Raw genomic sequence first — 16,825 nt, 5'->3', positions numbered from 1 at the left:
AACAACTGTAGTAGACAGTATTGCTGGGTATGCAATGCAATAATTCTCTCAGAACTGTCTTGGCTAAGGCATAATTTTAAGTAGTTGATTGCTATCTGCAAACTCCTACTGAGTGTAAGCTATAGAAATCTAAGAAAACACCTCCTCTCCTGTTTTCTACTGTGATCTTTAAGATCAGCCATCTTTATTGTATCTTAACTGTTATCCATGTGTCAAGGTAGTCAGTGTTATGCAGTGGCTAGAGCACTTTGTGTTGAAATCCAGCTTTAAGCTACCTCACAGGACTGTTATAAAACTAGAATTGGCACTGTGAGCACTATAAATCCATAGTACAAGGAGTATTATAGAGCCACCAGAGTGAAAGAATGAAAATAATTTGTCCAGTCAGTATATAATTTGGCAGAGGAAACCCACCTGTGGAAGGGTGTATTCTTACTTCAGAAACTTCATTTAAAAGCTTGCTTTTTATGCGAGTCTTCAAATAAGGGCTTGTGGCCCTGTTGGTTTCCTTTAACTTTGACATACTCTAAGCATTTGTTTGTTTAACACGTTCAAGGATATTACAAAGGTTCAGTTCAGTATCTTGTTGTCTTGTGTGCTCCCTGAGGCATCTGGTGGCCCACTGAGAGATACAGAAAGCTGGATTAGATGGGCTTTTGGCCTAATCCAGCAGGGCTGGATGTTCTTTATGTTCTTTGAGGGTGGCCCTTGTGCAGTTTGGTGGAAATTTGCTGTGTATTTTCAAGATCTGCATTTTAAGTTCCACCTTGCATGATGGCAAATAGAGCAGTGCCTGTTTGTTTCATATTCTGAAAAACTGGGGAAGGAGAAAGTAGAGGGAAATCTAGTACAGCTATTTTTGACTGAAGGAATATTCCAGATACCATCTCATCCCAGCGGTAAAATAGTCATCAGCCCAAGCAGTCTTGCAGAAATGAGTGGGACGTGCTGTTCTTTGGGTATATGTAGGAAGAGGAGTGAATGAATGAGAATGTAAATGGAGGAGAGAAGGCAAGAAATTAAGACAGGTGTTGCTGCTATGAGAGGGGAAACCATGGACTATATTGTATTAATACATTGCTTGAACCATTGGACACATTTATGAAGATAACATAAACAGGGATTATAATCAAACAGCCAAACAAGTCTTTACAATATGCAAGACCCTAGAATGTGTTTTATACTTATAGAGTGTGGAATTTCCTATTTCATATACTTCTTTGTATAGCTATTCATATAGGTATTTCATATACTTCTTGGGACATGAGTTAATTTGTTACCCTTAAATCTTCTCTTAAACCAAAAATATTTTTTGTCCTCTAAAATGGCTTCTTGGTAGCTAATCTAAAGTTTTGCAAATGATTTCCTGGATAGTGTCAAAGGGGGGGAGAGGCGGATCCACGGAGATGAGCTCCGCAGGATCCAAAGTGCTCAGGCAGGGTTGCTCACCCTACGCGAGCGCCTTTACTTTAGCGCCGACCTTTTGGTTTGCGCTAAAGTGAGTAGCCCCATTGCGGGGCTGCTTCCCTTACTTGGGGGAAGGGGACAAATGTCCCCTTCTCCCGAGGAGCCTTCCGCGGTTAGCACAGGAGGTGCAGGATCCGACGGCAGCCCTCCACAGAGCCACCGGCTCCAGGAGCTCCGGGCAGCTCAGGATTGGGCTGTCTGCTGTGCCACTGGCTGGGGGGGGGGGATGCAGCAGAGCAAGTGGGTAGTGAGCTTCAGGGGGGAGGAGGCAGGTTTTTCCCCAGTTTGCACTTTTTAAAAAGCCTGGGTATGACAACACTTCTGGTTGCGACATCACTTCTGGGGCATCATTTTGAGCCTGCACTGGGCTACACGATCATTAGCTATGCCACTGATTACACATATAAGACAGCTGCTCTGTCTACTAGGTCTTCATTTCAGTGGCAGCACTAGATCCATATGGAGCATTCCCTTGGACATGTAGATTGGCTTCCTCCACTGAAATTATTCATTTTAATGCATTTATAACTTACCTTAATTCTCATAAGGCAGGTACTAATATTATGCTAAAAATAACAATTTTATTAAAGAACAGAAAACATTTATTAAAGGGTAAACGGTGGGTAATAAAATTCAATGTGATAGTGAGGGAGATTAGAGGTCTTCATCAAATGCTCACCAAAAGAATAGTGTCTTCGGTAGTCAACTAAAGGCCCAATCCTATCCAGTTTTCCAGTGCTGGTGTAGCCGTGCCAATGGGGCATGTGCTGCATCCTGTGGTGGGGAGGCAGAGTCAGAGGCCTCCTCAAGGTATGGAAACATGTGTTCCCTTACCTCAAGGCTTCATTGCAGCTGCGCCAGTGCTGGAAAGTTGGATAGGATTGTGCCTAAAGGTACCGAAGATAAGGAAAAGGTCTGCTGGGCATCTTCAGGGAGAGAGCTCTACAACAGTGGTACCATCAGTAAGGACATTAGCAGAAGACCCTTCTCTGCCCATCAGAACTCACATGAATCTCTAGATCAAGGTGAAAAGATTTTATTTTACTATCTCTAGAAACCTGTTGACAGTGTTAGAGTTTTTCTACCTAAACAACTTACATGACTCCTTGGGAGACACTTTCACACAAACTAATTAGAACATTTTATAGGAATCTGTTACACTGAATCTTTTTAATGAGTCAGAAACAAGCTCTGAGAAATTAAACAAGCGCCCCCTCCATTACTGGCACAGTCTTGACTGCACAGCCACTTATGGTTCAGATGTTTCACTGTCCCACATTTGCTGTTTCTGCAACAGAAGAGAAGGAAAATTCTTGCTTGGTGTATGACTTCATTTGTGTATATCTACAGATGCACAACAGAACAAAAAATGGAACCCAACAAATTCAGATAGACTTCTTACAGCAATCTGAAACACACTTCAGGAACCAACTCAAATCCTGATTCGTCTTATTAGTGTATTTTTCCTGCCAATTATGCCTTGAAAGTAAGAAATTAGAATGACCAGGCCAGAAAAGTATTAACAGGCCACCTTCTCTTCAAAGTACTTGCCTCCATAAAAGGAATGGAGCTGGTGTTGACTGAACTTTTGGACAATGTAAATTTCCAGAAGGCTATACAAAATTGTCTCTAACTGCTGTTCTCTAAGAGCTATAGGCATTCCATAGTAAGATAAGTGCATATTGTATGTTCCTTTTTAAAATAATAATAATAATAATAATAATAATAATAATAATAATAATAATAAATCATGTGCTTGTGGGTTGAGTCTTGATATTTAAAACAAATCCCATGGCAGAGTCCTAGTTCATACTGATGATGCTCCAAGACCCTTCTTACATTCTGGAGCCTTTAATCCCCAACTTAAAGTGAGACTGAACCAGACTACTCTGCCTCCTCATGGACAAGGGCCTGTATCCTCTCCTTCCTCTAATTTAGGATTTTGAGACGTGTGACATGAGGAGGGCAGGAGAAGGGGAGAAGGGCTTGGAGCACATGACACCCACATTCATTTGTTGAGAGGCAGTATAGACCAAACTGATTTGTTGGATCATGAGAACTCAGTCACAGACTAGACAATAAGTGGTTCATATGCAGCTTGCTTTGCAGATGTGGGAATGGCAGGTGGTCTGAATGTAACCAAGAAGAGATTTGTTAGATGGCATCATAGAGGTTGTTTTACTGCAACAGCTGGGCTTTGCTAAGAACCATAACCCAGAAAGACTTCTACTTACGTCAGAATCACTACTTATGATCCCTGTGGGGATGACGACAATATCCCTAGATAGTGATGAAGTTGATGGAACTTCTATTTCCTGTCCAAATCGGTTCCCTATAATGACGGCTTCAACAACAACAAAAAGAAATATTGAAATTTTTGTCCCAGGAGAGTTAAAAAAGAAACCTTGGTGAAAAACTTAGATGTAAGCCTACCATTTAAATTGTCTTGTTTTGCCCATTCCTGAATTGCATCCAGTGGTGTTACTGGTGATGGAACAATAACTGCAGTGTGATTGATCTATTTTTAAAAAGAAAAAAAAGATGATGAGATTGTAAAATTAAATGTGGCACAGTGCATCATACTTCCAAGTCACATATCAGGATATGGCATTAATTGGATGTGTCATTTCCCCCCCCCCCTTTTAGCCATGACTAGTATTACAAGCATTACGAAGCTAGATAAACAGCCACAAATTCAATAATGGCTTAACCACCTGTTTTTTAAGTTTCTAGCAAGATAAGCAGGGAGTTCAAGCCTGGTTGGAAGCCACAGCTACCAACTTAAAAATTCTACCACTGAATTCCTAAGGTAAGGTGAAAGGCTGTGTTCATGATGGACATGTCCTCTGTACATGCTTTGTTACTCTTGGTTACTCCCCACTCTCCAGGGCTGAGACTGCAATCCTATGCACACTTACCAGGGAGTAAGGCCCATTGAACTGAATGGGACGTAACTGTTGAACAGCCACGCATAGGATTGTGCTGTGAGCCCTGGCTCAATAAAAGCCCTGAAAACCTCCCTTTCTAAAATGAACCACAAACTCAAAGGGCTGAGTTTGAGATGCTGCAAATACTGATAACATGCCATTGTATCCGTGCTTGGCTTCCTCCTCACGTGTGGAAAACAGTAATTATTCTCCTGGCAGAAACACCCTCTCTGTTATCAGAGCTTAATTTGAGACATGGCTCACTGGAACTCAGTCCCAGAGTCTGATTGTTACATCAGGAGTCCCACACCTTCAAATACATCAAGGAGACTATTATTGCATTTGCACTGATCTGTCCTGCTAAAGCACCATGTTTCAGAGTCAGGTACTGCTTCATATTAGGATATTAGAATCTGTCTTTTTGTTCCCCTTTGGCACAGTGGGGCATACTTTCCCTTCACACTGCTGAGGTGCTAGCCCCAATCTTGCAACGGCAGCAGCATCACTACATAACGTCACTGGGGCACTAAGGATAGCCTTAAAGCAGTGATTCCCAAACTTTTTTGACAGGCAGTTCCCTTGATCTACTGGGCCATTGGCTGCGGCTCCTTGTTAGAGCTACAATCCTATACACATCGTATAGGATGGTGGGTTTTTCACAGGAATTCCACAGCTCCCCTGGCTGGTTTCCACAGCTCTGCAGGGAGCCATGGCTCACTGTTTGGGAACCACTGCCTTAAAGCATTAGCAAGAATCAATTTACTTCTTTGAGCTGGGTGGTGGGGGCAAGGAGAGATGTATGTTCAAAGTGCTGGAAATGGGGAGCGTACAGGTCTACAAGAATTCTTTTTTTAAGTAAGAGATGCTTGAAATTGCAGATCACTGATGTAGGGGTAAACCTTGCATATTTTTTTTTAAGTTATGCATGATTTTTATTTTAACAACAGCTTAATGAAAATATAATAAAACATAAACAACAAAATCAAAAGAACTGCAAAAGAATTCATGGGATAAGGTAGTTAAGCATCACTGTTATCAAACTAATAGAGAAGGAGGAGACAGAATGGCACACTGTCACCCATGCAGACACAGGTACTATCCAAACAGTCCTGTGACAGAACCTACTCCAACACATGCGCAGAATAGTGCACATCTGTCAAAATAGTGCTGGTGGCATTTCTGGCAGGGAGGTTTCAGAAATTCTTGAGGCACTACAAAAACTTAGAAACTGAGCCAGTAATGGAGAAATGGGGGGTGGGGAATATCATCAAGCCCTTAAATAACACATTGCAATCCAAGTTCTTTAAGGTTGAAACCACCCCAGATAAACTTAATATATAAGCTTTCAATATGCTGTGGTGACATGGCCAGGTCACTTTCAGGGCTATAACTATAGAAGCATGTGTGTGCCATCAACAATTAGACTTGCACAGACATCCCATGTTATTCTGGTACTCACAAGATCCATAACTATAACTGCACATGCAGACATACAGTCCAATCCTATCCACCCTTTCCTGGGAGTAAGCCCCATTGACTCAAATGGGACTTTCTTCTGAGTAGACATGCATAGGATTGGGCTCATAGTCACTGCCACAAAATCAATGTCAAAATCACTTTATTCAATGGAATGTTTTACTGTATGTGTTTCATTGGGGACAAACTATCCCCAATCTTTGAAGACAGTGTATTGACCTTACCTGTGCTACAGCCCGCTTTAATGCTCTTATCTAAAATGACCACGTTTGCAGAAGTAAGAAAAAAAACACACCTGGTCCTTTCCTCCTTTGCTAAATACACCAAGTTCTTCTACCTCTTTACTTTGATTTTTACTGTCTAGAGGCCACAATCATCCAAACACTTATCTTTAGGTAATCCTGCTGGAGTCAATAGGATTATTCTAGAATACGTGGCTGGAAGCTTGCACGCTAAATCTTTGTCTTGTTGCTCTTCTCCTCAATGTAGTTTTAACTAGTTTACCTGCTTCAGAATTACTGGCCCTCAAGTGAGAACATTTTCCTATTTGAAGCCAACCGGTGTTGAATGACTGGTTTTTTCTTTGTGTATTACGTCTTCCATTGTTAAAAGTCTTCAATCAACAAGGGATTAAAATGCTTTTCTTTCAGTCTAATTTAGAAAGAATCTATATATAGAACTATAGCATACAGAACTACAAAATAACGTACAAAAGTGTGTAACTAGAGGTGGGTGAAAACAGCGATACTGAAATAAAGAAACGTAACACCGCTTTCTGCACTTCTCATTTTTGTAATAAAACAAAAAACCCTGAAATATGTGAAAAATGTGACCATTTTATTTGGTTTTTATTATTATGTAATGGGGGATTACATGGGTAATGACTGGCTGTATCAGCTGACACTATACCACCCATATAGCTTGTCTTGTACACATTTAAAGTGATTATAAGTGAGTGCCTCTTAGCGGGACAGAAAGGCGGGATATAAATTCTATAAATAAATAAGGGCGCAATCCAAACCTGCGCTGAACCAGGCAAGCCAGGAAGCTTACTCTGCATCCAACGCAGGTGCGTCAGCTGCAGCGGTTCAGCCATTGGCAAGGGGCAGCTCTTCCCCTTACCCCTGGGTAAGGGCTGCTCGCCCCAATGGGTCTCCTCGGACCTGCGCCACCTCTGGAGTCTGGTGGCACAAGTCTGAGGAGAGCAGAGCGGCTTGAAGCCACTCCATTCTCCACAGGGACGGGGGTTGAGATCTGGCCTAGCTGCTGGGTTCCAGCCCTGCCCCAGGCTCTCTGTGAGCCCGTCCCCGGGGCTACCCATCACCTGCCCTCCCCTGTCCAGAAACACCCCCCTCCCGCCTCCTCCCCACCCCCCACGCCTACTGTTACCACTTGTGTCAGCGCAGGTGTGCCGATACAAGTGGTGGGGAGGAAGCTGCCATGGAGACTTCTCCCAGCCGACGCAGCTTCCTCCCACGGAGCTGCAAACGTGCAAAAGGGGACTTGGGCCAGCATAAGGCATGTTTAGGATTGTGCCCTTAATTAATTAATTGTGAATAAAAACACATAACACTGCTTTCTGGACTTCTAACTTTGGAAAACATCAAAATCCATGAAAAAATACAACCGTTTTCACTCACCTCTATGTATTCAAAAACCTGGCCATTTTCCTCTGATAAGGAAAACAGCTTCAAGAGGATGCTATTTGGCATGGTAAAGCAGTGGGGAGAGACGGTACTTAATCCATCCTATTCACTGCAACCCTTTCCTTACTCCAAAATCCCCATCACATTCATCTGCACAAATGTGCCTTGGCAAATGGGAGTTTTCAAGGGAAAAAGTGGCCAGTGGAAGGATTAAGTACCCCTCACCTCTTTTTTGTTTCAAATCATTCCCTATTCTGCCTGCTTTTTCTGAGAACTGTCACTTGGTGGGTGGGGGGGAGGTTAACTACATGTTTGCATGGAATGTGTAGGTCTGCCTTCGGTTACACACATAAAAACTCAAGACACTATACTTGCTTTGGGTGGATGAGCTTGACAGTCCCTCAAATCACCTGCAGTCTTTGTTTTATTTGGAAATGTAGAATGAAAGCCTAAAGGGAAAAACAAGATCAGGAAGCTTTTCCCTAAAAAGTCATTTAATCCAAATCTTTGCAAATGAGCACAAGACATGACAAAACTGATTATGTTTCATAAATGAAATGTGCATTCAATTTGATGAGAAGCAAACATGCCTGAGAACAAAACTCATCTCAATTAACTGTCTTAATGCTTTTAACATATTCTCAGTGGTTAAGAGTATGGTGTTCAGAAAAGGTATCATACCCTGATCCAGCAAGGCAGAGGCAATCCTGGAGAAGTGATGGTGGAAGGAGGGCTCCATGTTGAACTATCTCTATTCAATCAAAAGATATAGCCCCCAAACCAGCAGGGGTAGGGCAATGGTGCATCACCACACCCCTGCCCAGGGCATTGCCCCACCTACTACATGGGAGGAGTTCCGTTATGGGGGTGATGCACTGGCCTCCCTTCCCAGGTGACACAAACCCTAACAACACTATTGCCACTGACAGCAATTTCCCCAAGCTTCATGGCTTCATAGGGTTTTGAGAGCCAGGGTGGTGTAGTGGTTTGGGAGGTGGACTTAGACCTGGAAGAACCAGGTTCAAATCCCCCTCAGCCATGATGCTTCCTGGGTGACCTTGGGCCAGTCACTTTCTTTCAGCCTCACCTACCTCACAGGGTTGTTGTGAGGACAAAAGGAGGGGAGTAGCTGTGTACACCACCCTGAGCTCTTTGGAGGAAAGGTGGTGAATAATAATAATAATAATAATAATAATAATAATAATAATAATAATAATAATCAATTGCCCATACATTGGGACCAGTTAATGAGCTTTACAAAGTAACAAAACATTAATGATTAATCAGTGACACTTTCAGTTCTAAAAGTTGCTTCAGCAGCACTTGGAAAACACTATTAAATATAGTTGTGTGCTAGTGTGATGTAGTGGGAAGAGAATTTGGTGTGGATCATAGAAGAATGGGTACAAATCTCTGTTCAGAGATGACTCTTATTGGATGACCATTGCAGGGAGGATGTAACAGAACCACATCCTGAATGCCATCCAGAACTCCGTGGAGGAAGGGTAGGCTACAAATATGATAGGCACAGTTCACTATACAGCTCTCAAAGCTTTCCGTGCAATCAGATTCTGCTTGTTTGGGAATAAGTGTTACTCCATGGCACCATCTAGAGTTTGCTGATGTGCATTGCACATCAGACCAAAGCAGTCTGACAGCCAATACCAGCCGTGTATATTGTTACCCGCTGTCAATTTGCCTTCCTTTGTGCTTCTGTTACATTTCCAGCTGTTTACAAGGCCTGCTCACCCTAAACTTCTTCTTGCCTTTCATTGTTTCATCATCATCAATGGATGCTTTAAAGTCATCACTGGGACAAAAAACACACTGTTTGTTATGCAACGTGAGTTGTGTGTGCTTCTTTTTACCTTTATCTGTTGCCGCTCTTTGCTTAGCGTTGCCATAATGTCCAGGCAGATGGTGAAGCTGGTTTACCAAAAACACTCTAGGAAAAAAAAACACGAAGGAGAGAAATATATCATTTAGCTGTAACTAGAAAGAAGCGGGGGAAGTTAATTCTGTACGCAAATGATACATTATAGTAAATTAGAGCTGGTTTATAAATTGAAGACAAATTACTGGAAGCAGAGATTTTTTTTAAAAGGAAGAAAGTACAGTAAGTGATGTATATACTATACTGCTGAACTAGCGTAGAGGAGTTGAGGAACTATTCCAGTGAAAAGTACAATATCTGCATCCATGTAACAAAATCATGTCAAGAGAGTAAACAAGAAATAAGAATCCATAACTATTATCTGGTGTCTGAAGGGCTATATAATATAGCAAAGTGTTATAGCAAAAAACTGAACATGTTTTGAACACAATGTGCGCTAGAAGGATGGCAGATCAACATTTCAAAAGTAAGGAATGTCCAGCTCAAATTACAGCTCTGGAAAAAAGCAGGACCCACAGAGGAGGCATCACCTCTGATTTCACAAGTTATCCTCGCCTCACACATTACACCCACTGAACAAAGTTCTTGCTGCTTGGAGAGCTACAGACCAGTAAGAGATCACTTTGTCAGTAACATTAATGCAGGATAATAATGTTCCCAAACAAGCCAAATCTGATTCCAATGGAAGCTTTGAGAGCCGTGGTCATATAGCTAACTGTATCTATCACATAAATAGCAGGATGAAAAAGAGGAGAGCCCAAAGAGAGTAGAATATACTGTACAGTTCAATGCTTCTGGTCATTCTGTTAATAAGCTTTAATTAATGCAACAAGCTACAAGATGATGAGAGACACTACAGCTGCAAAGCTGTAATAGCTCCTTCTATTTCTTTTAATCCTGAAAGCCTGGGGAGCCAGTTTCTAGAGAGGCAATAATTTCTGTGCACTCTCCTCCTTCCCCTCTAGCAGGGAATTCCCAAGTTAGCATATGCAGGAGATCAGTCAGATTGTTGTCAGTGTCATTTTCCCTGGAAAGGCCTAAGGAGCTATAAATTGCAGAAAGAAGAAAACAAGCATATTCTAATCTAGAGGAATATTATGTACTGAGTTAAGGGACATTTGGCAATCCTGTGGCCCAGTCCATGTCTTTCTAGCCCAGCATGGGGGCAGCTTCTATTTGGTTACATCCCATGCTTCTGGAATAGCAGCTGATCAATGAAATTGTGAGATGGATGAATAGCCAGGAGAATTGTAATGTCAACGTGACCAGTCCACAAGGAGGACAGTGCCACTATAAAAACTTTCCATGTGATCTGCCTATCCTGCATGATTCAATGATTCCAGAGTAGCATGGGATCAAGGCACAGGGAAAGACTTCCAATGTCCCACATAACTAAGGCCTCAGTGTGTTGGCATCGGTGGCGTGTGTCGTCCCGTCCCCCCCGCAGAACAATTTTAGGACCTGCTTTAAGACCTGTAAAGTTACAATTCTTGAGGAAGACCCAAAGTTGTCACAAATCACCAAGTGTGATTTGGCACCAGTGGCGTAGCAAGCAGGGGATGGAAGGGCAGTCTTCCCTGGGTACCAGTCTGAAAGGGGTGCCATTTAAGGCCCAGCCAAGATGGCAGTGGGAAAAGCAGCAGCAACAGTGATCTCAGGTATGTAGAGGTTGCCATCTCCTCCTCATGCTTCTCTGGCTTGGCGATCTGGTTGCTGCTCCCTTTCTTCCTCCTTTGAAGGCTCAATGAGTGCCTCCAAAGGAGGGCATGGGGGCTGCAGACAGATCGCACTGCTGCTACCACCGCCTCCTCTGGGAGAACCTGGAAATGAAATCACGGCATCATGTGATACCACAATGTCACTGCCCTGGGCGCTGCAGCCTCTAGCGATGCCTCTTATGGACACCGGTCTGTTTTCCGAAGCGTTACATACCAAAGAGTGACAGATGTTTTTCATCATAGGCGCAATTTGGGATAAACAATGAGATCATTTTCTCCCCACTGACAGCATACAAAAAAAAACACATGGGGAAACTAACTACATTCTTTCTAACACAAAGGAATATCAAGGCACAGGAGGCCTAAGCTCTGACCACCCAGAATCTTCCAAAATTTTGGGAGGATTGCATAAGAGCCTGTTAGAATTTAATAGCAATTTCATCATTGCCAGATTTTTGTTATTGTTAAACCTAATAAGATGCAGTGCAGGGTGTTTCTACCATCTAACAACAGCTAGAAACATTTGCACTATTTTCTCAAGGCCTTCTGCTGTGCAGTCAATGCCATTCCACTAGTATATCTTCCCATATTACTACTTGCACACAATCACATCACACACACACAAAACTGGAAGCACCATGTACTTACTGGTTTTTGCAACCTAAATGTACACATACTTTCAGGTTTGCACTAAAAGCAGGTGGACCACAGTTCTTTCTTCACGGGAGTAGGTGGACTGCATAGGGCGGACTGCTAGTTTATTATATTTTCACCTCCACGGGAAGGCACCATTTGAATTGTCTGAGACCCAGCTCATGGCCCCGCTTATCCAAGGTGCCCAGCACAGGCAAACTCCTCATAGTGACGGTAACAGCAACATGGGGCCTTCCTGCCTTTCCAACAGGGCTGGCCTCAAGAAGGGTACACCGGGCCCATAGGCGGCTTGCCACCACAGTCCACTGGCCAGAGGAACGCAGGTGGCTGTGGCGACAGCAAGTCAGGTGGCAGGACAACCAGCTCCGCCGCTAGGGCATGGGTGGCTCACCCCACTGTCCTCAATCACCGGTAGGCTGGTCCCCCTGCAATTGAAGGAAGAGCCCAATTGGGCAACTGACATCCAGGGCAAGGGGAGTAGAGCCAACAGCACCAGGGAGGCAGAAGTGGCAGGTGTTCGCAGGACCAGGGAGCTGAGAGGCTGTCAGTCTGGCTGTTGCAGCCCAGCTGGGAGGAAAGAGCGGAGCAAAGGCAGGGATGCTCCATACAACCCCAGGCTAGCTGGCGAAGAGGGCAGCTTGCAGGAAGTTGGCTAGCAGGCAGGAAGATGGCCAGCCAGTGAACCTGAACAAGGCTGCTGGCAGGGAGGTAGACCAGTGGGTGATGGAACCGCCTCCTCCTACAAATCTTTGAGGCTACTGGACCCCTGACAGGTGGGGAGACCAGCTACAAAATTTCCAGATTTAGAAATGGGCTATGTCAGAAGGCCAGATGCAAGGGAGGGCACCAGGATGAGGTCTCTTGTTATCTGGTGTGCTCCCTGGGGCATTTGGTGGGCCGCTGTGAGATACAGGAAGCTGGACTAGATGGGCCTATGGCCTGATCCAGTGGGGATGTTCTTATGTTCTTATGTAACCTTCTTTGGCTCCAGCAGCAACCTCTTGCAATATTGGTTGCCTTGGGGGTAGCTCTCCCTCCCCCAGCGGCGCCAACATGAATGTTCAGCATGATGCACCCAAACATCTGGGACTGTTTTTGTCAGAGCAGCATAGTCCAGCAGCAAGCATTAAACTCAGACCTGAACATAAAGGAGGACTAGCTGGCTGAACTTGGCAGATAGCAAGTCATTCTCAAGCAACCTCAGTGCACACCCATAAAACAGAAACAGTAGATTGTGCACCTACTGCACAGACCTGATTGAAACATGAGGCTGGGCAGCAGTACACACACAAAAATGTCTTTGTGCACTTGGTCTTTCTCACTTGCCTACACAGTGTTAAAATAGCATTGCCTAGGTGAGCAACCCACGCATGCCAACATGGCTCATGCACAGTGGCTGACGGTCTCATTTGACTGTAAAGGCAGATGCACAGAATGTCGCAGGGTTTTGTACATACCTGACGTCACGTTAAAATTAGGTCACATATTTTGCACAAGGATGAAGAAGATAAGGAAATGTCATTACCAGCCTTGGACAAGGTAGGCAACAAACCAACATTTTAAAAATGAACAAACCAAAGACATCTATGCCCATGTGCAGAAGCTTCATTCCAGCCCCATCAGAATTTACCAACCCTCTGTCAGTCACAGTATGAGACAAAAGACACAAATTTACTCATCAGCAAGGCTGCTGGAGACACTCTTCCTTGTCCAAATGGGACGAAAATCCTGGCCAGCAAATGGGGAATAATCCTATGCTTAGTAGTGGAAACAGGAAGGGAAGGCACTGCTCTAGGTTTTCCTGCTTAGTTTAGCATATAACATGGGAAGAACAAAAGCATCCTAAGTAGAGGTGACTCTCCTTCATCAGAAAAGTTAAACTGGGCCCATCTAGTCCAATATTCTGTTTTCCACAGTGGCCCACAGCTGCCTCCGTGAAGCCCAAGAGCAGGAGAGAAAGCATAGTTAACTCCTGCCATTGCTAACCTTCTAATGGTATTATACTGCTGCTGAACCTGAAGATAGGCTATAGCCATCATGACTAGCACCCACTGATAGATCTGTTTTCCCTATATTTGTCCAATCCTCCTCTAAAGTCATTCAAGCCGGTGACCCCTTTAAGCTATTCAAGACAGGGCTTCTATCCCTTTAAGAGCTTTAGTGCAGCTATCCTTCAGCCAAATTAGACTTGATGTTACAGGCGCGTGGACAACATGGCTCAAGGCTGCAGTGTTGGGAGCGGGATTAATTCTTTCCTTTCACATCAACTCCCCAATACAAATAGCTCCCCATCTGGAGCTCCTAAAAACTCCTACAAAAGGCAATATACCACCCATTCAGTCCTGTTCACCTCCACTGTGGCTCCAATTCCACACGGCTGCTTTTTAAACAGGTCTGGAAATGCCTTGATACATCTCCTATGTCACATGAAGTGAGGGGATATAACTCAGCACAAGAGGGACTGCTTTGCATTGCAGAAAGTCTCAGGTTCAGTCCCCAACATCTCCAGAGGGAGATGGAAAGTTCCCCAGGGGGCAAGTTAGCTGGACCAGGGGTCTGACTTGGTAAACGGTAGCTACACATGCTCATCCATCCGGTTCAGCCCTTAAGGTGTCTTTGTGCTTCCTGTGTTGTGTGATGACCAGGGAAACATACAATTATGTGATTATTATGCCCAGCAATTGGCACAAGAAGGGATCATTCCCATGTAGTGGCCAGAATTCTCTTCCCATTTAGGCAAGGACTTCCCGTACAAAATTGGCAACTGAGAAGTAATAGAAAGAACAGTACCTGCTAAATTTTACCCTACTTCAACAGTTCTTAAAGGAAGAGCTTTAAGAATATAATTACCTCCTATCTGATCTTTCTGGACTTCAGGGTATAGAAACAAAAAAATAAAGTGGCAAGGAAAAATACCACTCCAGCTTGATATACAAAACTGATGCTTTAACTGAGATCTACTTTAAACAGTCAGATATCATTTTCTTATTGGTTTTCAGATACCAGGAGGATAAATCACGAAACAAAGGCTAAAAGATTCTAAAGACATCACAAAGCAAAAGGACTTTAGGAGATCTAGCATTCTTACTGAAGTCTTGCCTCACTATTGCAAACAAGCCCTCATTTGTTCTATAACTTTAATCTATAGTTGAGTAATACCAAATAATTTTGAGGAACATAGAACCTTGAAAAACCAAGCATTTTCAGCTGGTTGTATCTAAAGGTTTCCTTCTCCAAAAGGAAGGGAACCTTTACTACCCTGAGTAGTCAACCATTAAGTATGAACCAAAATTCTTGTTCGCTTTCACAGCCCAAACTGGATGCAGACCAGCACCATAAAGAGCCTAAATTTAGGAGAAATGAGCAAAAAAAAAAGTCAAAGGGAACAAAGGGGAGGGACTGGGTATCCCCATAGTGGCATCAGGGGTTTCCAGTGGGACACTAACCAAGGGCCCATACCCATTGGGGGCAACCAATTGATCTCCAAAGCCCCAGAACCCAGTGGTAGTGGTGGCCATGAGAATCAAGGACTGGCATTTGTCCCAGGACCCACCTCAACCTGACATTAGGATATCTAACCTCATTGCTTCATTGGATTTTGCTATCTGCCTGATGCCTTTTGCTGTGTCAACACAAAAGGGTGTTTCAGTACCAGTTGCATGACACTGACTCAACCATGAGGGTCTTTAGTAAAACTTCTTGACTTCCAGAAGATCTAGTCTCTCGATGACAATGCTTACTCTGGTGGATGAGGTCTGTGAATCCTGGTTGGAGAGGAGGGGTGGGCTCTGACATGACACTGCACAGCTGTGTCCACTTCCATATTTCCATATGCACCTGAGTAGGTTGTGGAACCATCCTCATTTTGGAGAGCCTGCTGTTTCCAAGCTTTGCCAGACACACGTTTGATCTCTTCAAAATCTTCTGGAGGAAGTGGGCTGAAGGGCAAAGGAGATGCAGGAGCCAAGAACATATACTTGGCCATGAGGGCTGCCAATTCCAATCCCAACAGTCACTTCACATCACTTTTGGAACTTCTTTCCTTTTCCTTGTTCTCCACAACTCACCTGGCTGTAACCCAACCTCACTTCTGCAAGGAGGAAGGAAAGGGGAAAGGCCTTGCTCTTGTTCACAAAGGTTGCTAAGCAACTACTCATGAGCTCAGCAGCATTACAAACAGCAGAAAAAGTAAGTGGGCAACACAGAAAGAGATTTAAAGAGATCACCTGTTTTGCATGGCCAAAGTAAAACTAACAAGGGAGCATCAACTCTAGTCTATGCACCTGCATAAAGCACTCTTAAGATTGCTTCCATAGGTATACTTAACGATGTAGTATGCATTAGACTAGCTCGTACTCTCAAGCAAATTAATTTGGGAGCACCACCAATTCCCACTGGCATACTCCGAATCACTAATGTGGGTTGGGAGCCTCATTTCGAACTCCATGTATTGGCCTGTTGCAGGAAGGGGGGAGAAAGGAGCTACTAGCCTGAAGGTTACTAGACACATTGAGCCTGCCAGTGCCAGTCTTAATTCCAAACCTCAGCCTGTATCAACTGCTGGATTTCAAAGGCTGCTCCAATTCATTCTCTCCAATTGACTTTAATCCCTAGGAGCTCTTTTGGTCTTGGGCATGGCTGGTCCCAGGAAAAAAACACCAAAGCCCTGTTCACCAACAGAGCGTTGCAACAGTGGGTGGGTGGGGAAAAAGCCTTGCCCCTGTTTGCTTGATCCACATTGGTGGCCCTCTGCCCTGCTGCCATGTATTTTTTTAAAAACCCAAACACACAGGGTCAAATGAAGCTTAAAATCATGTATAGTTTGAAATCGAGAACTGAGCATCCAAAATCTCTTAAGGGCACAATCCTAACCAGGTCTACTCAGAAGTAAGTCATATTTTTTCAGTGGGAGTTACTCTCAGGAAAGTGTGGTTAGGATTGCAGCCTTAGACTCACACACAGCAGAGTCATGACAACTTTGATTTTACTGCTTCCTCCCCAAGTATTTTTTTACACTGTTTTCTAGTGGCCAACCATATCATC

The sequence above is a fragment of the Tiliqua scincoides genome, chromosome 6, assembly GCF_035046505.1.
Source record: "Tiliqua scincoides isolate rTilSci1 chromosome 6, rTilSci1.hap2, whole genome shotgun sequence".
Taxonomy (NCBI): Eukaryota; Metazoa; Chordata; class Lepidosauria; order Squamata; family Scincidae; genus Tiliqua; species Tiliqua scincoides.
This window is presented reverse-complemented; position numbering follows the sequence as displayed.